Source organism: Mesoplodon mirus, assembly GCF_964341445.2.
Source record: "Mesoplodon mirus genome assembly, chromosome: 14".
Taxonomy (NCBI): domain Eukaryota; kingdom Metazoa; phylum Chordata; class Mammalia; order Artiodactyla; family Ziphiidae; genus Mesoplodon; species Mesoplodon mirus.
Window position 1 is genome coordinate 28,423,210 of NC_138990.1, and position 25,798 is coordinate 28,449,007.

Here is a 25,798-nt window from a genome sequence, read left to right on the forward strand (position 1 = left end):
GCCTGGAACAGCCCCACTGCCCTTTTATCCTTTACCTAAAACACACACACAGAGAAACCAAACCCCTAACTTTCACAGCTTTCCCTTTCACTGTTTGTGTGATCCTGCATCCTTTCACTTTTTTACTAAAATATTACTTTAAGTTTTAATTTAATAATTATACGTATTGCTAATTATATATATATATATGTATATACATATAACAACTTATATATTTGATACTTAAATATATACATAATATGTATTAAATGTAGAAATTGTGTTTATACATCAGTTGTCTTATGCAATCTTTGTGGAAGGCAATTTGGCCATATATACCAAAATCTATTGAAAATTTTAAAAACTTTGATGTAATAGTTTTACTGCTGGGAATCCATCCTAAGAAATAATCCAAAGAACTGAATTTGCTTTATGAACAAGCGCCTATTGCAGCATTGTGTGTAACAGTGAAAAATTTGGAACAGTCTAAATGTCTAAAAAATGGGTAATAGCTAAGTAAATTATGGGAGATAGTTAGGCAGTCATTAAAATAATGTTTATAATGAGTTTGTAATAATATTAAAGAAGAATTTACATTGTAATCAAAAATAAAGGAACAGGGGGCAAAATTATAGTATGATGACATCCATATTAAATATCAGTAAATCTATACACACAACTGGGATGGTAGTATACAAAAATGCCAAGAGTTGTTGTTTCTGGAGTGTGGAACTTGAAGTGATTTGAAAATTTCTTTTTCCTGCTTTTCTTCATTTTCCAAATTTATTGTACTGGGTGGGTATTTTGTAATGGGAAACATAATAAGCATTTAGAAAAAAAGACACAAACGAGGGAAGAAATTATTATATTAAACGTTGCATTTATTTAAAAGAAAATCATACAATTATCACTGCCTTAGAAAACTCAAAGTATAAGTTTACTCTCCATAGGGGGCTCAGTGGGAATAATGGGTTTGGACGCCATGATTTCCGATTTTTCGCAGGCTTTGACCAGTTTGCAGAGGCCAGTGGCTGAGGCAGCATGCCAGCAGAAGGCCTTCAGCAGCAACCCTGGCCCTGGGCACTCACAGGCCACCGCTGGGGCCGGCTGGTCACAGCGCAGACACACAGCTCCTCCAGAGAGCTCTGTCTCTGGCCTCTCAATTACCTGTCCCTCACTGTGTCAATTCCGCCAGCTTCTGGGGACTTTGACGAGATAAATGTTGCCAGGGGAAGATGAAACAGACTGACAGCCGCTGCATTCAAACAGGCCACTTACAAAGGAAGGGAGTTTAACAACATTAGTATCAGAGCAGCCATTTTAAATGTCAATCTCTCTCCTCAAGTGATCAGAAAAACACATTCTCTGGTTTTTTATTCGGAGCTGATTCTTTCCGTGGCTAAATGAGGCAGAATGTCACTCAGGGAGACTGGATGCCCAACACCGATTGTGTTTAAAAAGAAACGTATTTTCCACCTGGTATTGTGACAAAGGGTAAAAGTTTCCGGTCTCTCTTCCTCTCTTTTATTCAAATATTATTTCAAGCTTTAATTAGCAAAATCTCACATGTTCTGGATTTCAAATATCAAGTACGGATTACCAAAAATGACTGTAAAAATAAAAGGGTGGAAAAAGAGCCCAGCCTGACCATTTGCCATGCTTGCCCCCCTACATAAGCTGATAAAATGTATTTTATTTTTTTAATACAAGGTCATCTGCTGTTTCTGAAATGCCTCAACCACCACATAGAGCTTGCCACAGTGTCTGGACGACAGCAGATTTGGATACATGTCAGCAAATTTTAACAAGGGGATAAAGGAAACACTGGTATAAAGGTAGCACTTCTGGTGATTTAGGAAAGAAATCATGATGGAATGCTAGACTCAAAGAAAGGCAACCAGTTTCGAGATAAGAGAAGATTCGGAAAACCTTTGGGTGTCAAACATTTCCTATGTTTTGGCTGCAGCTCCTTGAAGAATTCCTTATCTTTCTCCAGGCTGTGAGGCAAAGACTTCCTGACTGGACCCCTTCCTATGAGCTGGAGGTCCAGTGTTTCATGATGCTTATATCACAGTTGGGGCAGGCTCACCAATCTCCCCTCCTTCCATTGTGTTGGGTTATGTGGTCAAAGCAAATAGTCCAGCAACAATGGCCTCTCGCTTGCTGCTTCTCTGTCATTGAAATTTCCTATGTAGTTGCAGCAAACTCCACAAACAGAAGCGAATGGGAAATGCATACATTCAACCCGTGCAGTCCTTTCATCTGTAGCTCTCCTTCTTTTTAAAGAACTTTGAAAACTTTTTGCATATCAAGCCCTTGACTATCTTCCTGCATAATTAGGATGACTCTCTGTTTTGAATGGTTATATCTATGTTTGCATTTCGACAGGTTGCAACTCCCAGAGAAGTCTTTGCATTAAGATAAAAAAAATTACAGATGGTATCAGGGTTATAATTTTGCAATATTTTGCCAGGTGAGATAACCTTAGAATGAGACAGCTAAGCCTCATGAAAATATGGGATCTGTGTCCACTTCTGCGGCGTCTCTTCTGAGTCTCCTGGTTTCTTCGAGATGCTTCTGCAGAATTTGGAATCAGAAGTCAGGGCCTAACATATTTGAGAACAGAAAGACTTTCTTTCCAAAGCTGGCTTCCTGCTGGTTGACACCAAGGTCATTCATTATGCAAAATCATTAGTCACATCGCATTACCTCTGCAATCAGGCCTTTGACAATTAACCTTAAACTTAAAAAAGAAAAAAAAAAGGTACAATTCTCAATAGACACAAAAGAGATGATAAATTTGCCTGGTCCATTATATCTCTGCAGTGTTTCTCACTGTGGCCCACTCTTCGCCATTCCATAAAGGCACTGCTCTATTTTGTGTCCCTGGCATTTTTTTCTTGATAATTATCCCCGCCTTTTAATTGACCATCCTACATTGAGGTCCTCTGTTTGCTGGAAGCATCTTTCAGTCCTGGTCGCCACAGTCACACACCTGGACTCCCCAAGCTCTGCACAGACTCGCTGCTTAAACTTTCTGTCCAGCATTGGATTCTTAGCAGGTATGTTTCTCTTCCTAACGTTCTGTCGCTAACTGCCAGTCTCAAAAGGGCAAGGGCCGCATGGTCTTATGTCTGCATTCTCACAGCAGCTCACAGAGCCACCCAAGACAAGACCCCTCACCTCCCTCAGCTTTCAATGATGTATAATGTCACTTGTAAATATAAAAAATGCTGTCACAGAGAAAGACAAATATCATATGGTATCACTTATATGTGGAATCTAAATGAACTTATTTACACAACAGAAACAGGCTCACACATAGAAAACAAACTTATGGTTACCAAAGGGGAAAGGCGGGGATAAATTAGGAGTTTGGGATTAAAATATACACACTATTATATATAAAATAGATAACCAAAAAGGACCTACTGTAGAGCACAGGGAACTATACTCATTATCTTGTAATAATCTATAAGGGAAAAGAATCTGAAAAAGCATATATATATATATATATATATATATATATATATATATATATGCATATACATATATCGGAATCACTGTGCTATACACCTGAAACTAACACAACATTGCAAGTCAACTATACTTCCATAAAATTAAAAAAAAAATGCTGTCATTACAGGATTCATAAATGATGAAAGAAAATGTCCCTTTCTCTCTGAAAGGCCAAAACAGATTCCTGTCAGAGCTTCAGAGAATGTATAGCTCTGCCTGGGATACTCCCCTCCTGGTCCACAGGTCTGTAGTGCCCGGGACGAGGCCCAGGTGCTGTACGAAGCTTTCCAGGGATTATCTGTTCACTTCCTAGCTTTGTGATCACCGCTGGCTGTACTAAGTCCAGGTCCCCATCATTCTCGCTCTTTCCTCTTCAGGGCAGGGGGGTCACCCAGTGATGAGGAACAGAGAGCGGTGGTGCTTGTCCATTCGCACGTTGCCTTGGAAACGGCTGGTGGGGAGCCCGCTTTCCCCTCATTAACAGGCCTGTCCATTTACAGCGGATTTTCTCCTAGGTCCCTCCTGTTATTTACACCACTTAAAGAGACCCTAAAAAACCTTTCCCTATTTATTAAAAGGAATAAAAATGACATTTTGTCAGGCCTTCAGTGTTTAAAATCCTAACAGATAATGTATGGTGTCGATAGTGATGCCAATTCACAGAAACCCCTCAGCAGCACATTTTTCTGGTCTCCGTGGATTCCCAGGTTTTATAATTACATATTTTCTCCCTCTTTTATACTTTCATCTCCTCCTTTGCTTCATATCCCACCGTCAAAGAATTACTGCCACTTTGACTTTTCTATGATCTCAGAGCTCTGATCATGTACCTGGATCCCTTTTGTGGGTTTAAGAAGTCACAGATGCTCAGATTTGGGAATTTACAGAGCAGTGTTCCCCACCAACACACTCAATAAATGAAGAAAAAATAAGATATATAAGAAGATGCTTTATAAATGGTGAAGCATGTTTTAGACTTGGAAAATTTTTATAAGAATAAAAACCACACAGCGTTTCAGACAACTGATACCCATATTTTTCACAACAGAAGGTTGAATGTTTTAAATGTGATTTCTGTTTTTCAAAGCATATTCCTGACTGCTGTCTTACTTAATCCTATTCAACCATTGTACGTTGGGTGTAAGGTGCCAATAACTTTGTTTCCCAGCACCCCTTGCCTCTGTGTGTGACCATAGTGCTTGAGTAGGTCTCCTGGGGGATTCTAAGTGGGACCGACATATGCCTCGATCAGACGGGGACATTTGAGAAGCGGGAGTCCGCCACAAGCTCTCTTTCCCCTTTCATTAGCTTCCGGTAAGAACAGCAAGGCCCTAAGTCATGGTGGAGTCACGTGATAGAAGACCCTTCAGCCCTTCCATCCCAGGCCCTCAGGCATGTCTGGCTTCAGCAGTTTCAGAACTGGGGTTACCAGGGGTACAGGGGATATGGTTCTGGATGCTTCAGAACGATGCTCAGCCCCTTTGCCCCTTTCTCTGGCCATGGATGCAGGCCTGGGTCAAGGAGACAGAGGTTGTAAGAGAGAGCATCCTTCTTCTTACAGATGTGGGTTCCTGTTTTTATGTGTGTTTGGTTTATTTTTAATCCGCATTCCCCCCAGTTCATCTTTATGTTTTTCCCTTAAACTAGCCAGCCCCACTGTGCAGGGTAACTGTTCTGAAAAGGCAGATCCTTTGGGTGTTGCTACATTTCTACAGATATTTGACAGGTGAAAAAGAGGCAGATGAGTAAGGCATAATCATCTTCACGGCCCAGAGGCATTCTAATGTTTATGTGCTAATTTTCAAAAGTTCATTCATGTGCACATTGAACCCATTTTCTTTAGTAAAACGAAGTCCCTGAGTTCACTGCCCTCTGGCTTCAGGCTCTTCCTGCAACTGGACAAGAATAATCTCCATCCTGCTGCCCGGTTACTCTGTAAATACGGAGGAAGATGCTGACAAGGCAACTCCGGGTGATGAAGCATCTGGTCCAGGCAGTAAGGGCTCTGGAATGCAACGATGAGCCTGGGTGGGGACACCTCACCCTGCAGTCAGGGCTGGGCTGAGAGGCTGGTGTAAGGGGGTTAGTTTCCTGAACCGCCCGCAGATGTGCAAATTGGAAGGCAGAGAGGGAGAAAATCTTTGCAGGGAAATGAAGGCGGGGGAGACGGCGGGGGAAAGAAGGAGAGGAAAAGGAGCGGAGAACAGGGTGGCATGGCAGGAAAAGTGTCTGGGTTGGGAAGATTGGGGCCATCAGGATGGGGTGTCCGTTCCTGCCTCTCTGTGTGCAGGGCAGGATAAGGAACCGCGGTCACTGCCGTGGGGTCGTCATGACCGCACCCCAGGCGTCTTAGGGCTTAATGGAAGGGATGCCAGAGCTCCCCGTGCAGCGATGGGCCTCGAAGGGCTGGAACTTTCCTTTTTTGACACCTGTCATTGGGCCAAGTTCCTCTATGAGAAACACTTAAGCAGGGCTGAATTAGGACCGAGGAAAGAGGACATTCACACTAGACTTTAGGAAGCTGTCACATAGCTGAGGGGATCCCGGGCAGCTCCTCTGAGGGGATCTCAGGCAGAGGAGGTGGGTACCACCCCAGTGCCAAATGGAGGCCGGGCCCTGCTGGTGAGCAGCAAGGGACCCCGGCAAAAGCCCTTTGGTGAGGGTGGGGAGAGGGCTGCGGATGCCAGGCAGATGTGCCCTCAAGATTCTGGAGCTAGAGGGGTCCTTAGAGATGGTCAGATCTGACCCAGTGGTGGCTTCTCCAGGTGAGACTCCCTGGCCAAGCAGCCCCTAGTCCACCACCATCTCCACCCCGAGCCTGCCATGTCACAAGGGCGGGCCGGGGGAGATGCTAGTGCAGGCAGCAGTTGCAAGCAGGGTTGTGTGGTCAGGGAAAAGAGGGGAAGAGGGATGGGTCCCTGACAGGGGACAGGAAGCTGGGGCTCTGAGGCCCGAGAGAGAGAAGCAGAGGGCTCCTGAGATGGAAACAGGGAGGTAGAGCTGTGCTGTGGGAGCCCTCGGCCAGGAGGACAGGGCAGACCCAGGGAACTGGGCCACCGGCCCTGCTGACTCCTAACGTCCCCGTGCCCCGGAGGGTCTCCTCATTCTGTTGTAATTTAGAGAAATGTTTTTATTGGAGTAGAGTTGATGTACACTGTTGTGTTAGTTTCTGCTGTTCAGCAAAGTGAATCAGTTATACGTACACGTGTATCCACTCTTTTTTAGATTCTTTTCCCATATAGGTCATTCCAGAGAGTAGATTTCCCTGTGCTCTACAGTAGGTCCTTATTAGTTATCTATTTTATATAGAGTAGTGTGTATACATCAATGGCAGTCTCCCATTTTAACCCTCCCCACTTTAACCCCTGTAATCATAAATTTGTTTTCTACACCTGTGACTCTATTTCTGTTTTGTAATTAAGTTCATTTGTACCATGTTTTTAGATTCCACATATAAACGATATCTTGCATAATTTAGAAGTTTCATTGTGATTAAACTTCTTCTCCATTTCATTCTGGAGTTAGTTTTCCCTGTGGATACCCAGCCGGCAGAGCTAGAAGGGTTTTAGGCTTTGGCATCAGATCTATCAATGTTCGAATCCCAGCCCCAGATTCCGAGAAATTGTTTTTCTTCCATGAGCTTCAGTTTTGCAAACAATAAACGGGGACAATATTAATACAGATCATAAGATGCTTTAATGTTTAAATGAACATTAAACATTGTCCCTTATTAACAGTCCCTTATTCATTCTGGCCCATATTACACATTCACCAAACGTCTATTTTATTTCAGTTGTTGCTAGTCTCACTTATGCTCTTTGCTCAACCTTGGTAATATAAAGTCAATAAAATAGACTCTTGACCTCAAGAAAATTATGGTTTAATGGAAACGGTTACAGTTTATTTCTCTTCATTTTTCCCTTTCCCAATTGAAATCAGGAATTTTACCTTTCTAACTTACTTACTCAGAGCCCAGCTCTATGTATTGTACAAAATAAGTGCTTAGAATATGTAGTTAATGGTGCATCTTGAAATTGTAGCAAAAGACCTCCCTAGAATGTTTTCTAACGTGATTAATGTAGATACGGGAGCATAAAGGAGGAGCTGGCTGTGTCCTCAGCTTTCTTCATCATCTAGAGGAGGCCGAGGAGGAGACGGCACATTGTCAAGAGGGTCTAAGGCTGAGGAGGGGCGGAACACCCCTGACAAACGCATACGTCCAGCTCTGCGTAACAGGCTTCCTTTCCAATATGCTTCCAATGAATGGAGAGCACAGTGAAAGGGAAGTCTAATCTACAAAAGTAATATAACCCTGTGGAATGAACTAGATAATCCAAAAGCAAGATGAATCAATAGTATTTCAGGGTCCCAGACCTCATCAGCAAGGCAACAACTTCTCTTTAAAATTAAAAAGTGCTTGCACAGAATGTTTACTATGTGAGGATACTCGTACCATGTTTTCTACTAAAGATAATCAGTGAGAAGGAAAAAATAACAATTGTTTGTTTCAGATAGGAACAAACACTTTCTGACATTTTACAGAAATTGATATGAAGGATTGCTATGAGACGTATGTGATTTACATACATTTTCAAAAGAATAATTTTTCTAAAAATGATAAAAATATATTCATTCAACTAACAGTCATTGATCACCTACTATATTTTAGTATCTGTGGTCAGTTAATATTTTTGGGGGGCCAGAAACCTGCTACAGAAGTAACAAGGAATGTTGGACCCCCAGAAGAGAACAGCGATTTAGGCAAAATTGAGAAGTGGTTTGAATCCACCCTAAAAAGTTTCAATCCTCAACAAATATTTAGGTCTGGGCTCCATTTTTTAATTCGCACAATCATGTTTTTCAAACAAGAAGAAGCTCTGCTACCGTCAGATGATTCGTCAGGAGGCTGAGGACAGAGAGACGGATAGATCTGCCCATGGTGACCCACAGCACTGGTGCTGTAATCTAGACAGGCCTTGCACTCTGAGCTGGTCCATACTGTTTCTGACATTCCTTCCTCAGACTGGTCCTAATGGAGAGATTGCATTTAATTATCACCAGGAGAGGCTTGGTGCAGTGCTGTCGGGTGCACAGGAGGGGCGGCCACCTCTCCACTGGGGAGGCACAGAGGTCTTCCAGAAAAGATGACCTCAATGCTGGGTTTTACCCTTGGACTTGGTCTGTGCCAGCAGTGGGGAGGGGACACATAGCAGGGCTGAATGTGAACAGAGGCCCCCAGGCAGATGGGGAGGAATCTTTGGTGCCTGGAGCAGATGGTCTACTGCAGACAGAGGGAGCCTTGGGGGCTTAGGATGGAGACTTTTCCACAGTGTGTCTAACTAGGATGACCAGACCTGCTTTCAGATGCTGCTGTGAATGCCGATGATGACAAATATGCAGACCAGCTTATAAAGTGAGCAGAACTGACCAGATTTCCTTAACCTAAGTGCGGTCAGGCACTGCAGGGGCCTCTGGGGTGGGAGAGTCACTTTCTACAACACTCCTTCTTCTTACACATAAATATTAGAACAATCCACGGTCTCTCACAGAGTTGCCAGGAGAGCTTCCTAGCTGGAAACTTTGAGGATGTCTCTCCCCTTCTTGAAGCATCTCGGTGGCTTTCTGCTGCTCCCAGGACCCGTGTGTGAACGGTCAGATGTGGTTTAGGAGCGCCCCTGCCCCAGAGTGTGACTTTTTCCCCGCGTGTATCCTGGCTTATGCTGAGCGTAGACCTTTTTGTCTCTATCCAACATGAGTTCACCCTTGAGAACCATTCTCCCTGACCCTGTGCATGTGGTCATCGGAGACAGTTTCAGAGATGGAAATTGACCCAGCCCTGGTCATCCGAGTCAGCACAGAGCCCACATCCCAGGTCACTCTGCTCTAGCCCCTAAGGGGAGGATCTGGCTTCTGACAGCCCGCATGGAGCCAGCCCCTCCATGTCTGAGCACCCCCATCACTGGTGGAAGGCTCTAATAGTGAAAATCTGCCAGGATGGGCCCCACCTCTGAAGTTCCAGCTGCTGCTTCTATTACAGATTCCGATGGGCAGAGACTCTGCTCATTCCAGAGCAACTCTGCACCTAGACTATCTATGCAGACAGTATGAGGAGCTTCGGTGGCAGGGAGAGCTGAAGGATGCAGGGAGGGACAGACGTGTAAACAGAGACCCGGGGCTCCAAATGAAGACACAGCTGACTAAATGCACCTCCCAGAGACTGGAGCTGCTTTTGAGAGACATGGGGGGTATTTCTAGGAAGGAGATAAGAAGAATAGTCTGAAAAGGAACAGTGCATTTGCAGTCATCAGACAATTATCCCCTTGCATGTCCAGAGACCCTGGAGGAATTGTAAGTAACTGAAGCGGTGGATTGTGAGGGCTGCAGACTGCAGACAGCGTTCCTGCGGCTGATGACAAGAGGTGACAGCTTGGGCACAGAGGGCTGGGTGTCCTGCCATCCACAGAGCAGTCAGCATCAAGTCTCAGTGTCTTAGAACCACGGATGCCTGGGCCTTATGCCAAAGCCTCCTAATGGTGTAGGGCTTGGGTATCACCTGGGCATCTGTATTCCTAAAAAGTCTCAGGTCATTCTGACATGCATCTCCCAATTGATAATCACCATGGCCATGATGGACAAGGCCTTGAAAGGTGAAAGTGAAAAGAAACATGGTCAGCTTCCCAGCACTTAGAACTAGCTCACATGTTCTGTAAAAAATAAAATAAAATAAAATATAAAATTAAAACAAAATACAATATAAAATTAAAATAAAATATAAAATAATATAAAATAATACAATATAAAATAAAATAAAATGGAATAAAATAAAAGGTGCTTTAATGATGGATGAAATTTTTCTGAGATCTTAGTAATTGGGGGTTGTGTCGAGTATCTTAGTGGGTAATAAAGTAAAAAACATCAGAACTCTTGAAGGAGTCCAGCTGGGGAAGCCACCTTCTTCCTCCATCCTGAAGCAGCAAGTGTGCCCCAGAGCCCGTATTCTGGAATCCCTGTGTGTAATTAGACACTTTCCAGCTACATTTCACAGGAAAGCACACTGCTACAGGAAAAGTCTAACAGCCCTTGTGTGGATGGTGCTACGACGACAGACGAGTGCAGTGAATGATCTGTAAACTTGTCATTTGCAGACAACGAACACATCCTGTAAATAAATTGAGAACCTGACAGACGCAGTGTTTACAAAGGAGATGAGGAGGGTGGGTGTGTGCTGCAAGCTTGCTGGCTTTCGTAACCACCTGCCTTTCAGCCTAAGATTCATAAAACTCTAGTGAATGCCCGGAGACCCCCTCAGAAGGGCCGCTCTACCCAGACGGTTGAGGGTAAGTGAAGTAGAGGTGAGCAATGACAGAGCGTTTGGGTCCTCAGCACGCCAGTGCAGCCTTAAAGCCACTTCCTGGGGTGCTGCTGTGCCTTCCCCAAGAAGAGGTGTGCCCGCTGGGAAAGGCAGCTCATAGAAAGTCCCCAGGGAAAGCCAGGTAAATGGACAGTGCTCTCTGAATTCAGTGGGACACTGATTTATTTTCTTAGAAATTTCCAAAGATTTAGATTATATTTCTTGAAGAAGCCTGCCTTTATGAACATCTTTTACCCAGTCTGGCTTTTATGACATTTAGAACATACAAAATATATATTTTTTAATACAAAGGGTCAGAATTAATCAGGTCAGAAGTGAAATAGAAATATATGTCTCCGTGTGTGTGTGTCAATGTATACGTTTGTGTGTGTGTGTATGTGTGTGTGTGCGTGTGTTGAAGGTCGTACCCAAGGAGGTGATGGACAGCACTTTGGTCTTGCCATATGGCATCTATGCAAATATAGATGCAGGAAATCTTAACCTCTCTAAATTAGGCATCTGTGCTTGACAATATTGCCTGAAGTTAGGCTTTCGAAATAAGGATAGTCATATTAATGCTTTTACAGTGGGCTTGTCTGTTGGTTTATTGGGAGAGTGACATCTCTGAACTCTGTGTCTGAAGTAGCCACCACTCACCCAACACCTTGCAGAGCTTGCAGGATTGTTTGTCCTCTGTTCTATGAGGTCAGACGTGAACTCTTTCTTTCCTGGACACCGGTAGTGTTTTATTTTATACTTCACTGCAACTCAAAACTTCTAGATTGCAGGAAAGGGAGTGGAGCCTATTCCCAAAACATTTGAATGTCCCAGAGGTGAGTTACTGGTCCAATGCCATTTTGCTTGGAATCAATCCTCACTCATATCTGGGACTGAGAATTCCTGTTTTTCATCCTGCTCTACTTTTAGAATGCAGATTCCTAGCAAGGTGTGCCTGGGGGTTCGGAGCTTTGTTGTTTCCCTTTTATTTGTGACCAGTGCTCATGCAGTGCCTCTCTAGGATGACATTGAAACAAGTACCATAGTCACAGTCAATAGTGTGCTCGGTTCAGATGTCTGCAAGCATTAGCATTGCTTTTCTGAGCTGACATAACTGGAAGTGCCCACTCCTCTAAGACTCTCCTTTGTATGTATATCTTCTCGCCTCTGGAAGACCTAAACTGTCTATGTTTTCCAGTAGTGTTTCTGTAGAGAGTTCTTGGGCACAGTTGCACCTTAATAATAGTGTACCACATATACCCCCAGCATCGGAAGATGCTTGCCAGACATACTAGGGAAATAAATCACATGTGCTTTTTCATTCTCAAAAAGCCTGCTGCTCCAGCACCGGGGCAGAGCAGATATTCGGACAAGACTTATTGGAGGCCCACAGCAGATATCCTTAGCAGGCAGGGCCAGAATGACCACTGGCCCTTTGCACAAGTTAGTCATATATGGAAAGTGTCAAGTAAATGGCTTTGTTTGAAAAAGCCTTGGAGTTTAGGCAAGTGGCTGTTTAACCTGGTTAAACACATTTGAACTCAACAAGATATGAGAGTGGACAACACATCAGAGTACACGAGGCATTAGCATGCGTGGCACTTCTTTAGAGATAGAAGGTGTTTCCCCCAATACCACCTCATTATGATTGTGAGCCTGATATCCATTCTGTAAGGGTATTTTTTTTAAATCCCCATTGGGCAGAAGAAACTGGAGCTCAGAGAGGAAAAGTAACCTAGCCCAAGGCGTGGAGGAGACAGTGTTTACATCCAGGGTTTTGTGCTGTTCCACGCCACACGTGTCTTTTCCCCAAGCAGATGGCTCTGGTTGGGTTTCCCCTCCCAGCAGGATAGCCTGAAAACCCACTGTGGGGTTTGCCTTCTGCATATTCTTTCTTTCAGGAATCAAAGTCCTGCACAGCCTGTTCGATGCCTGACAGACAACTGCTGTTTTATGTGTTTTATCCAGGTCTCCAGCTGTTTAAGGAGGGAGGGGAGTCCCGGTCTTGCTACTCCATTGTGGCCAGAAGTAAGTACCGAAAAGAGGCTTCCAACCTGAGGATGTGGAGGTGCCCCTCAGAACACTTACTATAGATGCAGATTTTGAATCTTTCCCCCAAAGCTTACATTTAGGACAGCAGAGAAGTCAAGGATCTGCTTTCCTAACAACATCCCAGGCAATTCTAATGCAGGAAGTTCAAGGATTCTGTTCAAACAAAAACAAAATGTAAATAACGGTTGGCTTATTAGAATAAATGACAAGCCCCAAACCAAACAGTCAAACAATGATACTCTCTGGATCTAAGCTGGAGGTAAGCTTTTCTAAATCTTTAGTTCTTGGCCTTTTTTCCACCGGACGCTTCCCTCCTCTCTTGCTTAGCTTTCCGACAGAAAAACGTCTCCTCCAAGTGGAAGAGACCTCTACGAAAAGGGACATGGCAGGTTCCCTCGGGTGGAAGAAGGTGTCAGGAGCTTACACCATAGGAAAGAAAACCAGGGTGGGCACAGTAAGATCATGTCTGTCTGTTCAAGTTTGACAGTTCATCTTTTTTCTGGTTTCACTAAGAACTTCAAGCCCATTTCCATGGTCCTACCATATCCATTCCCTTTTGTTCTTTTTTTTTTTTTTTCCTCTTGCTCTTGACTCTGTGACTTCATCCTCTTGGGCCGTGAAGGCAGGGTGGCAATAAAGCAATGGGATGTGGCAATAAACTGATCTTAAAGAACATTTGTTGGTCTTAATCACCTCCCGCTACACAGTCTTGAAACTGGATGCCGCCTTTTCCAGATCTCAAAACAAAGAGGCCTTGATTTATGGGCCGTTGAAACCAATACTAACATTGCAGTGAGCAAGGGCTGTTTGCCAAAGTTTGGATATCATCTCATCTTTAGCTTTTAGGGTCATAGAATCAAAATTACTTAATGCCAGGAGATATGAACTATTATGATGTCCTTCAACTTCATCCAGTTGGATATGGAGCACCAAATTCTAGGACTTTTCTTCCAAGAGTATGTATTCCATGAGTCTGACTATAGAGAAAACAAAGACTTAATAAAGTTATAAACTTTAGCAATTGCTTGTGTCCTGAGATGACCTGTGGGATTTCTGGGGTGGACACTTCCTATCTCCTGCTAAGCCAAGTGATTCCAGTATAGGACCAGAAACTGCAATGATTTAAAATGTTTATGGACTCCTGTGATGTCTAGTGACAGTATTTCAGTGGGATGTTTCCTACTCATTCAAGTGTCCAATTCCTGCTCATTAAGATTCAGTCAGGCTTCTCCTCTTCTGTGGAGCTGCCCTCACACTCCTCCCAGCTCCTCCTCAGGAGTGAGCCATCACCATTTTGTGCCTTTTGTTCCTTTGGGTAGCATTTAACACACTGTTTGCACCTATCACACTGTGGCCATGTGTATCATCCCCTTTGGATCACAGCATCTCGACAGTTGAAATCATGACTAGCCCATCATTCATCCCAACCTACATAATATCTATACATAGTATGTGACACGCACATGTTTGTTGAATGAATATTTCCTTCTTGGTGCAATTACATTTCTTCCTTGTAGAAAGTCATACTGGCTGACTTTGAATAGTGATGTTCTGGAGTCGCCAAATTTAAACATGGATTTTGTTTCTATTTCGGGGTGGAGACTGGAATCCGTTATTGATAAGGAGTCCAGGGAAGAGAATTTACATTGTTGATGACATTCTACTTTTTATCTTAATACATACTACATTTTCTCTTACCAAAAGTGTTGTGTTTCCATAGCAGCAATAGGAAGAAATCAAGCCGATTACAGAAATAACATCCTATTTCACCTTGGAAAATACATACTTCGCTGAACTTTGTTTAATGTACAAAAGGCAGTTTCTTCTCTATAATGAGCAAGTTACACAAGTGCATACTGATTATAACGTCATGGACTCTGGCACATGTACGGACAAACAAGGATAGGGTTCTGATCTAAGGTAGGTCATTTTTGAAGGTGAGAAATGAAAGCAAATACTTGGCAGATAGAATAGTGGGGAAAAGGTTTGCCAACACAAAGTCAGTTATTAATTATAGAATTCAGAGCACGGTTTATGGAGGGGATGGTGGCATATGAATTGCATCTTGAATGATAGGAATATGCCAGAAAGTGTGGGGTAATGGGTAGAATATATGCATTCAGGTCAGTGTGTCCTGCGCTCCATGCCCTCCTTTGCCATTCTCTAAGAGCTTCGGCTCCAAGACTTGTTGCCCTTCCTGAGGGTCGGTTTCCTCTTGTGCACAAAGGGGACAGTGACATAGAACTCACAGAATTGAAGTACAATTTACAGGGAATCATTTATATAAAGTACTTGAGCAATTGTGTTCCAGATTGAATTACATCCCATCAGAAAGACGCTGTAGTCCCAACCCCCAGAACCTCAGAGTGTGCCTTCATTTGGAAGCAGGATCTTGACAGAGGTAATCAAGTTAAAATGTAGTCACTAGGGTGGGTCCTAGTCCAGTATCTCTGCTGTCCTTAGAAAAAGGGGAAATTTAGCCACAGAGACAGACACCCTTAAGAAGGAAGACAATGTGAAGACACAGAGAAAAGATGGCCATGGAACAAGAGTGATGCAGCTACAAGTCACCAGCCTCTGAGGGGCGCCAGGAACCAGCATAACCTGGAAGAGGCAAGAAAGACATGGAAGACAATCCAGCCTCCCCTCCCTGTGGATCTTGCCCTGGGCCAGGAACACAAAGCCATTGAGGCATGAAGACTTCTGGGTACTCAGAATAGGAAGAAAGCTCTGCTCTGGGACAGAGGACAGGGGGGCCAATGGTGGAGAGAAGGGAGAGAGGAAGGAAAGACCACCATCGGGGAGGCTTCTGCTTCCTGTGCTTGGGAATCTGATCCATCCAACTGCTTTGGCTGATTCATAAAATCGGCATGGTAGGAACTGAGTAAGAAAGACTCTGGCATCATGGTCCGCCATGAGTTTTTCTATACTGATTTCTCCTTCATCCCTCAGATCTTCTAAAGTGGTCCACTTGGCGGCCCAGCATTGCACACAAATCTGTGGACTAAGGATGGTGATTGGTGTGGTAGCCAACCATGCTCAGGTTCCCATCCTGGGCGTGCCCAGGGCATCGTGACTCCTACACTGTAGCATGCTTCATATCTTCTCCCCTCCAAAGCTCAGGGTCAGGAAAAGAGACTCCCTCTGAAGATGCGGTGAGACCATTTGCCTCGGTGCTGGGAGGTTGCTGTCCCAGGCTGGGCTCCAGCAGCTGCAGACGCCTCCCTCCGTGCCCTGCCCAGGGGCCTGTGTAGGAGGGACCGGCTGTGGACATAGCTGCAATGCAATGGGCGTGTGTCCTTCCGGCTGCTGCTTGACCCCTCCACCTGGTCCAACAGCCGCAACGTCTCCCATGCAGGAGGCAGCAAGGATGGAGCCGCTGGCTGTGCTTGTGGGACGCCTGCCGCCCCTGGACCAGCTGGAGGAGAGCAGGAGGCACAACCGAGGTGGGCCCAGACCTCCTCTGACCCACAAAGACCTGAAGGTCCGGAGGGTGGAACTAGCACCCCGGAGTGAGAACGCCAGCTGAGCTGATGGAGCCAGAATGCCAGTTTCACTAGGTACAAGTCTTTCCAGATAAACGGAGTCATTTTTTATTTAGGTTTTTCATAAAACCAGTTTCCCCAAATGCTCAGCTTTTCCTCTTGCTCCTGGGCATACGACTTCAGGAAGTTTCCTTTTCCTCACCTCTTGCTGTGACTGCTGTGTGATATCTCCAGAACAGTGGCCATGAAAACAGTTGGACAAATCCTACTTGGCCAAGCCTGTAATACCAGTAACCCCTCCCTCAGTGCCTAAAGCCGGGCGATTATTTCCTTTGCGATCTGCTCAGAACAGACAATGCCAAGAACGTTTCTTTAGCTACAACTTCCCCACCATGGACACTTTTCCAAAAGTTTTTCTTGGTCCCTCACATAGAAACACAGCAGAATTGTCACCATTCTCAGTGACCCTGGATTCAAAGACAAACTGGTTGCATCTGCTGAAAGCTTTAAAACTAAAGTCACCATCAGCTCCAAGTGCAGTCAGTTTAGAAACCAGAACATGGTCATTACTCTTACATTCTCACATTTAAGAAAACTAACTTCGCCCCTCTATCTTTTATAACAAATGCACATTATATATGTTGGTTTTATCAAATCATAGGCTTTCTGCCCTAAAAGTCTCCTTTGGAATCATCTAGTTAGAATTTCTTTCAACTTATAAATGAGGAAACTAAACACCAAATAGCTGTGCTTTTCCAAGTTCTAGAAGCTGGTAGTCAGGTTTAGCAATCAGGACAATGGCCCCAATCTTTCTGCAGTAGGGAGGTTTGGTGTGGTGTGATGTTCTCTGTAGAGACTACATGAGGACTAGACCCCTGTGAGGCTGTCTCGCCTCCTCCAGAAACACCAGGTTGGGTTGTCATTGAATTCTTTTCAGTTACTAGTGACAGGTTGGATCTGATGAAACCATCTCTGAACAACAGAGATGTTGACTTGAGGGCGTTGACTTGGCCAGCTTCTGAGGAAGGTGAAACTGCCCAGCTCTTTGTCTGTACAAATAGGTTGGTGGCCCTGGTTGACCAGCATGTGATAGATGGAGATGGGACACAGACCATGAGAGCAGTTTCTCCAGAAGGTCCGATGCCACAGAGATGACTCTCGTCCTCACTGGGTGGTGGGTCTGTGTGGAGTTTGGTCAGGCCCAGCTCTTCCAGGGGTCAGAGAGACCTCCTGTCTCCTCACCTGCCCAAGTGGTGGGAAAGGAGGAAAGCGTCTGTACCTGCAGTGACAGCAGGTAGGGCTGACCTGGGCGCTTTCTACTCTTGCCTCTCCTGGAAACTCAGCTGAGAATATTATTAGGCACCTGAATTGCCTTGGAATGGAAGCTTTTTGTCCAACCCAAGGAGACAACAAAATAACTGTGGAGCAGCTATAAATACAGAGGGACACTCATTTCCAAGACCTCTTGCCTGGTCACTGTCAGAGGCATTTGTGCCCACACCCAGGAATGCCTGATAGGTCCCGAGGCCATGAGACTATGAAGAGAGACTCAGAAAGCATGGGCCCAGGCCACAGCTGTCTCACAGGCCCTGACACCTCCTTCTAGGAAGGGTGCAGCTGCATTCTTGCATAGGTGTCACCCCGGTCCTTCCGGGGATTGCCCTAGAAGCTGTCTGCTGGAAATGGAAAACTATGCATCTTTTAATTGCTCATGATCCCTGGAAAATTCCTGGGCATGGCTGCCTCTGGGGACATCACTGGAGGGTCTCTTGGCTTTCAGATGAAACTGGGTGGCTGCTGATGACAAGAATCTCTCTGTTTCTCTCTACTTTGCATGCTCTCTCTTTTTCTGTTCTTTATTTCTTCTATGTGCTTATTTCTTCTATGTTCTCTTTTATCTCATTGGAGAGGTGAGAATTTTTAAACATGGAGGGGATGTTAGGGCTCGTGTAGCTGTGACTCCCTTTGCGTCATTGTATTTTAAAGATGGAAAATTGAGCCTGGAGGTGGGTAGTGGTTTGCCCAGGTTGAGAAAAGGGAAGCCCAGAGCCTGGACAATTCTTAATTCAGGATGGAGCGTCTTTCTTCCTCACTGAAGCCCATTTCTTCTTACTCACATACGCCTTCTTTCACCTTATCTACCAAACAGTTGGACAATCTATTTGCTTCTCCTTCCACCTATTCACAAATTTTAATAACAGTTGGTTTCAGAGTTTCTGCAGCATTGTAAACAAAACTAAGCAACATGGCCTCACTGGATTTGGGTTTCTGGTTTGTAAAATCATCTTTGCTTCTGTGACATCTAACCTCAGGCCCATTAACCTCACTCTCAGAGGTTAAGCCCTCATCTTTACCAGGAGGAGGTTGGACCACAGGCCCTTGAGAGGTTGTTCAGGTTGAAACATTTTATCATCTCTCAAGTCATTTCCATGTCATCTGGAAGATACACGTTGAGGGGAACAGGGTGTTTAAGACATTCCAGTCTGCCCAGCCCACACACTGACGAGTTTTGCTTGTCATTCTTTAGGGTTGCTCTTTCTTAGATCTGCTAAAAAGTGAGCCAAAGGGCACAGCACCACCCTCTGTCCCACAGAGGACACATTCTCACGCACAGCCCCTGAACAGCTGTCCGAGCCAGAGTCCCAGTATAGAGTTTTCTTCAGCCACATTATATGCTGTATTTTGGATCAGCCTCTCCAAGTGGCTATTCCCATGAAGGCTTGCTAGCTCACCCACAACTTAGAGGTGAGAATTCTCTCACAATTACATTTCTATGGCTTAGGGGTGTACTGAAGTCAGCCAGGGCCTAATGGGGGAGAAATTTGTACTGGTCTCACAAGTGAGAATTTATGGAGTATCTCACTCCAATGTGCTGGATGATTTATTAAAGGCATGTAACTGGAAAGCTAGAGTTTCTAGTTTTATCTCAAGACCTTCTCTGTCAGGCTGGATCCAGTAGGAAAGGTCCACTTTAGGGCTCAAGGCTAGAGTGCTACTCGGTGCTTTCCAAAGGGCCCTGAGTGTAACTGACCCTTGATGTGAAGTCATTGCTGGCACCGTGTGAAGTCCAGTGCCGGATCTCCACCTGTCATCCTCAGCTCCCTTTCCTAACTCCACTGTTTCTCATCTCCCCAGTGGGCTGTGGTAGAAAGAACCTGAGAGCAGAAAATTTGGCTTTATCATGTAATGACCCTTGTGATTCCAAATAAGTTGCCTAATTTCCTCATTAGAAAAATAAACCAGCTTACAATATGGCGATCACTGGATTGTTAGGATTAAATAATTAAGAGTGATAATGTAAATCATTCTAATAGCTAATATTTTATTTAGAATTAATATTTATTTATATTTACAATCTGTGAGTACATATTGTATGTCCAATATTTAACATTTCATCCTCACAAATATATTATAATCTTGCTGTGATGCACAGAGGGGTTAGGTAATATGCTTAAGGTAACAGAGAGAATACTGCAAAGAGTCCATGGTCTGAGTCTGTGTATCTTTATTCACCTGAAGTGCCTGCTGTATTTAAGTGCAGACCCGGGTTGGAATGAACAAAGTTACAGAACGTTTCACCAACATTCCTGTTGTAGATGATGACTCTGCATTTCTTCCCCAGAGCCCTAGTCACTGGGAGTGGGGATTCCATAGTGCTCTTTGGTTGTCTGTCTTCCAGGTATCCAGGCAACCAGTGATGGATAATTTACTGGACCAGTTGTCTCCAGTTCTGTTTCTTGGGATTTCTCAGGATTGAAGATAAAATCCATGCAGTTCTAATTTTATTACAGTGAGAAAACAGTGGCCCATGACCAGGAGAAATGTTTGCAGGTTCAGGGCTGAGATAGACATTTCTGTCCCAGGTGTGTCCTCCTCAAGCATAGTGCCTCTGATGGCACTGCCTCTGCCAAGTCATGATTGCTCTAGAATGGTGTCAACTCATGTATTCTCTGAGCCTGGAAGAGTCTAAGACAATCATTTTCAGAAATGAACCAAATTAATGAATGTAGACTCAGTTTTCTATAATAAGAATCAGTTGACTCCAATGAATTCTCTTATAGGTGAAGTACTTCATCCGAGCATGTTTTTATAAATTCTTCCAAGCAATGAGCTCATGGTGTAGTCCTGTCTGGCAAGCATCTCCTTCAGCTGCAGTCTTTATAAAGTATAATGTAGAACCAGTACTCTATGTATAATGTTCCATGGAGATGTTTAATTTATGTAATTATTGTATGAAAAAATATATGTACTGTTAACCTGTACAGTGCCTCCTGAATGACCTGAGGCTGCAAAACATCTCACCTGCACTTGTAAGAACTGATATTTTCCTTACAAACCACAAGTTTGACTGAGGGGACTGGATGGACAAAGGATTATTACTTTTTTTTTTTTGAATTTTATGTTATTTATTTTTTTATACAGCATGTTCTTATTAGTTATCTATTTTATACATATTAGTGTATATATGTCAATCCCAATCTCCCAATTAGGATTATTACTTCTGATCTCATTTAATTGTGAAAGTCTTCTATAAATGTATCTATATGCAGCTTTAAAAGTCTAGAGTCTATGTATTCATGAAAAAAATTATCAGCAAAGTATGAAGAGAAGAGAACTTCATCCAACTGAAAAAAGGACATCTACAAAAACACAGGTAATATCACATTTTTTGGTAGAAGACTAGATACGTTCCTCCTGAGTTTGGGAACAAGGTTTGGGTAATAATTCTCACCGTTTCCATTCAATATTATGCTGTAGGTCACAGCTATTGGAATAAAGCAAGAAAAAGGTATAAAAACATAATAATTTCACAGATGGCATGATTGTCTATGGAGAATATTCTAAGGAATTTGCTGGGGCAAATAATGAATTTATCAAGGTTGTAAGATAATGATTAATAGCTTAAACTCAAACAAGTGGAAAATTAAACATAAAATACCATTTCCAATAGCCTCTGTAATAATTAGGAATACATTTTTTGAAAGATATTTAAGGCCTGTGCAAAAATGACCACAAAACATTGTTAAGAGAAGACAGAAAAGGCCTAAATACGTAGAGAAAGTTCATGTTCATAAAATGAAATATTAAATGCTCTTAAGATATCTATTTTCTACAAATTTTCTATAGATTCAATATGGTCCTAGTAAAATTCCATGCATGCTTTGTTGAAGTTATCACTGGGCTTCTTTAAAAATTTATATGGAAATTCAAAGTGTGAAGAATATCCAAAATATATTGAGAGTTGGAAATATTGGAAAATTTACACTAACTGATCTAAAGACCATGGACTTAAAATAGGGAAACTAAAACTCTAAGAATTCTAGTAGAAATCATAGAAGAAAAATTCTGCAATTTTGAGGTAAGAAAAGAATTCTTAAGACAAACAAAGCATAAATCATTAAAATAGATAAATTTATGTTCCTCAAAGATAAAAACTTCTACCCTTTAAAAGTTCACAGTTAAGAAAAGAAAAAGAAAAGCCATTGACTGGGAGAAAATATTCTCAATCACTATAACTGGAAAAAAGTTCTTATCTAGATTACATAAATAATTTGTACAACTCAATATTAAGGGGAAAAAGGTTTAACATAAACGGGGGTAAGACTTAAATGGACACTTCAGAAAAGAAGATACACCAATGTCCAAGGAACCTATGGAAGACTTCTAATTATTAGTTATAAGGGAAATGCAAATTAAAACCACAACACTATACTTGTATACACTCCCTTGAATGGATAAAATAAAAAAAACATATATGTATCAAGTGTGTTGAACATAAGGAAAAACTTGAGCTCTGATACACTGAACTTGGGAATGTAAAACAGTCAATCATATTTGAGAAACGTTGGACAGTATTTATAAAATTATGCATACATTTATCACATTAGTTTATCCTTTGATTTTTATCTGTTTTTTTTTTTACTTCTATGTAACAAATTACCACACATTTAGCAGTTGAAAACTTATTATCTCACAATTTCCATGGATTAGGAGTGCAGGCAATGCTTAGCTTGAGTCCACTGCTCATAAGACTTTAATCAAGGTGTTGCCTGGGGCTGAGGTCTCATCTGAGGCTCAGGGTCCACTTCCAAGGTAGTTGTCTCAAGGAATTGATTTCCTTGCAGCAGGGTGGCTTGTTCTTTGAAGCCAGCAGGTACATCTTTCACTCTGGAGCCTCTTTTAAAAGGCTCACCAGGTTAGGTTAGGCCCACCCGGAAATCTCCCTGTTAATTAAGTTAAAGCCAATGGATTAGAAGTTTTAATTACTGCTGCATATCTCTGCATCTTTGCAACTTAATGATGAGAATGACATCCAGCATTCACAGGTCCTGACCCCACTCAGAGGAATGGATTAAAAGGGCATGTTCCCCAGGAGGCAGGGAATCTTGGGGGCATTCTTAAGAATTCTGTCTACCATACTTACCATATAACCCAATAATTCCACTACAAAGTATTTACCCAAGGTAATTGAAAATATATGTTCACAAAAGACTAGTACATATATGCTCATGCCAACCTTATTCAAAATAATTTAAAAACTGAAATAAACCAATTCAGCAACAGGTTAATAGACAATCTGTGGTTAATCATACAACTGAGCAATATAAGAAGGAAAAAATGATATATGCTACAACACAGATGTATCTCTAAAAATTATAGAGTGAAAGAAGCCAGAAATGAGTACTAATGATACCATTAACATGAAATTCTAAAACAGACAAAATCAACCTATTGTAATCATGATAGTGATAGAAATCTGATCACTGGTTTTATAAGGAAAGGGAGGGCTGACTGCAAAGGAGCAAGAGGCATCTTCCCGAGTGATGGAAATGTTTTATATCTTTTTTTGGAGTGATCGTGAATGTACATGTATGTATTTGTCAAAACTCATCAAACTATATACTCAAAAATGTGTGCACTATGCAAATTATGCAAATTATATCTCAATAAAGTTGAGTCTTTTTTTAAAGGAAATGTTCTACCAAAACCAAGCAAAAACAAATTCCAGAGGCCAGATTATCTCAGAACACATTTGGAGTTATTCTGCTGCTTACATATAGTCACATTCACATTGAAATCTTGATTGCCTAGCTTGTCAAAATACTCCTGCCCTAAACTGCACCTGCCAGCCAGTTAGTGGTCAGCATCTGGCATCCGTAATTGGTTTCATTTATCTTATAGTTTATGGATCTTCAAGTATCTTCACAATTGGTTCATTTTTGGCCTGAAGCCCTTATGCATCAATGGGGGTCCTTTTCTTTATAAGAACAAGGAATAACTTGAAAGGAAAAATATTTTCTAACATTTGTAGCAAAATTTATCATGATGGTATCAGCCAAAGGTACAGTTTTCCGTATAGAAGTTCTTTCTTATTTTATACACATACACACACACACACACAGCAACTTATTTCATGACATTTGTCTCATTTACAAAGAGAAATTCGAAAAATACACTATGGGAACAGTCTATGCCACTTTGTAAAGGGAAAGGAGAGTTTGTTTTCACCAAATGTTATTGAACCAGTTGAATAGCAACCTGGCATCCAGTTGAATAGTCCCCGGGAAGAGGGACTATGAGGTGACATGCTGTATCATGCTTGAACAATTATAGAGACTGGGTATGGAGCAAGACAAGAGTTTGGGGAGGAAGGGCTTGGGTGGGTTCTCTAATTTCCTCTTCTACAGGGATGTGTAAGCCCACAGGCATGTCACTCATTTCTTAGCACCTATTAGAGATTCAATAGATGAATGAATGGATATATATGTATATATAGAACATATATATATTTTTGTTGGAGGGAAAAATGCCCAATCTATAGTCAAGACTTACTAAATAATGTTTAAAAACATCTTATGTTTATTTCAGTTTTTAAAGAATTGTGAATTATGAACAACAAGATATTAAAAGAAATGTCTTCAGTTCACATCAAAGAGCTTGTGAAGACACGAAGACCATGATTAAAGGCATTTTTAAATGAGATATCAAACAAAGTCACCTGTTTCATTCTTATGACATCCTAGTAGAATACTGGCCAAACTGATAATTTTGCAAATGAGGAAATGTGACCAGAAGGTTTCTAATTCTTTATATTTTAAAGCAAACCCCCAAACTATGTAGCTAGCAGTCCCTGGGGGTAAGAATTGAACTTGCACCTATCCTCCAGCTGCTCTCAGACCAGTAGGGAGAAAGTCTAGTATTCGGTGATTTCAATGTGTCCCATATAATGAGGTCACAGGATGCACAGACCCTGTAGGAAGAAAGGGAGGACACCAGCAGACAAAATGGTGTGGTATTACGGAAGCTGGTTTCTGGGATTCTTGCAGACGACTCTGGAACTGAGAGGTGAAAGAAGAGACGTGAAGAGGGGAATGAAAAAGTGCAAGATAAAGAGGCAAGAGTGAGAAAGAGCAGGTCAGGGAATGAGTGAGTGCAGCTGGAGGGCACAGGGAAGGATGAGAGAGATGGTCTTGGTCAACCCATTAAGGACCACATTTTGTAACTTAACACCACTGACCTCTGAGTTGCATGCTTCAAGTCAATGACATTGCAAGATCTGACTTTATCACTGAGAATTTCAAGCCTTACTACATGCTCAGGGATGTTTAAAAGTATGTCAGCATTATACTAAGCTATGCACTTAAGATTCAAGTCATAAAGACAATCATCAACAGAGGATTGTGAAGTAGCCAAAGGAAGTCACATGTATGAAATGCATAAAGTACACACTTTCAGAATTGTCAAAAAGCAAGCATCTTCCTGAAAGTCCTGTAGAGCAAATCCCAAAATGTTTCATCCAGTGCTAAAAATTTGGAACTCCAACAAACAAACAAAAACCCTTGTCTTTTTTTTCACAATTCTATAATGCAAGGTGAAAGTCGTTTTACTCATAATTTATTTATTTACTCATTTATTTATTATTCAATTTTCAAAAGCAATTGAAATGAATCAGATCCAAGGGTCTGTATTTCACCACATAGCAGAGTATTAAATTTAGTGTTTGGTGGGGTAGAGCTATAAATTTGAGAGAACTGCATATGGAGCATGTAAAAGGTATTCTACTGTGTGAGCTTAAATATAGTTACTTTTGTCCTCGTCAAAAAAAAAAAAAAATGCCATGCTGTGAATACTAAATAGCTTTGTATTACTTAAAAAGCCTTTAGATACAATTCAAGACATTGACTTCACAAAGATTAGGAATGACACGTTTTTAGTGCATGTTCTTATTAAGGCTGTTTAGTACTAATGAACATGAAATGCAGCGGTATTCACACTTATTTCCAGTTCTTTATTCTTTTTTTAATTGAAAAGAAGCAAATTTTAACAACCATTTAAACATGTTCTTTTAGGCACATGACAAATATTCATTTGAAACTGACAAAAATAAATGCAAAGGGCTCTACAATGAAGTGTT